The sequence below is a fragment of the Carlito syrichta genome, unplaced genomic scaffold (assembly GCF_000164805.1).
Source record: "Carlito syrichta isolate Samal-C Ts95f unplaced genomic scaffold, Tarsius_syrichta-2.0.1 Scaffold314112, whole genome shotgun sequence".
Lineage (NCBI taxonomy): Eukaryota > Metazoa > Chordata > Mammalia > Primates > Tarsiidae > Carlito > Carlito syrichta.
The window spans coordinates 505,517-507,067 of record NW_007258208.1 but is presented as its reverse complement, the minus strand read 5'-3'; positions in this window follow the sequence as shown (position 1 = coordinate 507,067).

Here is a 1,551-nt window from a genome sequence, read left to right as displayed (position 1 = left end):
TAATATAAGATAATCTTAGGGGAAACTGGGTGAGGGTATGTGGGAACTCTCTGTGCTATCTTCATAACTTTTCAGTAAGTCCAAAATTATTCCATAATAAAAATTTATTAAAATAGATGCTTCTTATAATAGATTCTCATTGTATTCCCACAATATCCCGATATGGTATAAGTATTTTAATGATTGCCATTTACAGATGAAGAAACTGAGCATACAGAAGTTAAATAACTTGCCCATGGTTACTCTTAGTTCAGATGACAAAGTTGGAATGATCGGTCAGTTGGGATTTAATGGTAAATAATAATAAACATCTATTCTGTGCAAGGCACCACCCTTTATGTTGTGTCAACAGAGAGTATTGAAGGCAGGTGGTGTCTGCCCTCAAGGTCATTATAAGTAGGAAGCCCAAGCTCACACAGTGCGAAGTGCTGAGCTGGGGCTAGAAGCCCCCTCCTGATGCAGGATCCACGCTCTCAACCCTCACACCAAACAACTGGGAGCCGGTGGTGATTAGAGTCATGTGCCATTCACCATGCAAGGACCCAGGTAAAAATTCGTGTGACTGGGGGGTTTGGGGACTGCGAGCTTCATGGGCGGGAGCTTTCATCCTGGTCTCGAACATGAGCATGTGGTCTGGTTAGAGAACAAAGGAGAAACTGGAAGGGGCGTGGGGTCCTGGGCTGAGCCTCCCCTCTCTCCTCTCCTGTTCCCTCCCTTGAGCCAGTCCTGAGCATGGGACCATGCATGTGAACACTTGGTTATTCTGTTTAGGATTTCAGGGAAAACAGCTCACAGTGCACGGCATGTGGCTTCATCAGGCAGTCTGGGGCTCAGCCATGGCTCCCTTCTTGCCAACTGTGTGGTCTTGAGCTGGTCACTTCAACTCTTCAAGCCTCAGGAGCATGAGGATATCAATGACTACCTGACCTGGTTGCTGTGTGCAATAACCTAGTGGGAAAAAATGTAGCTAAATCTAGGCACTATGCTGGGCACCTGGAAAGGGCTCACTCCTTGGTTTTGTCTAAGGTTTACATGAATAACCCTTGCTCATGTTGCTGAGTATTTATATTTCATGAAAAGGTAACAACGTGGACCTTGGAGGCTGTGCTACTTACCAGCTGGCTGACCTCAGGCAGTTGTTTAACCTGTCCAGGCCTCACATTTCCACTGTATAATAATATCAACAACATTATAGTTTTGTTGTGATGATGAGATTGCGTATAAAGATGGCTCGCAGATAGTCCATTCACGTCAGTTATCATTGTGTCTTGTGTTTTTCTCCATTTGATTTCTATTAATCTTGACTGCTCCCCATACTGTTTACTCTTTAAGGGAGACCTTAAATCTTGTATTTCTCATAGCCCTCCCTCCAGCACTTAGTTTGGAGACAGAGTAGGTGCTCACTAAACACAAGTTGACTTGCATTTGGGGTGGGCTTCTTCAGTATTTAGATGCATCTCACAACTTTTCTAGGCTTTGTTCTATCCCATCCTGCTGAGCTCAAGGAGTTGTCCTTGGGCTGGTGAAGTGGGAAGGGACCAACCTGTGAAA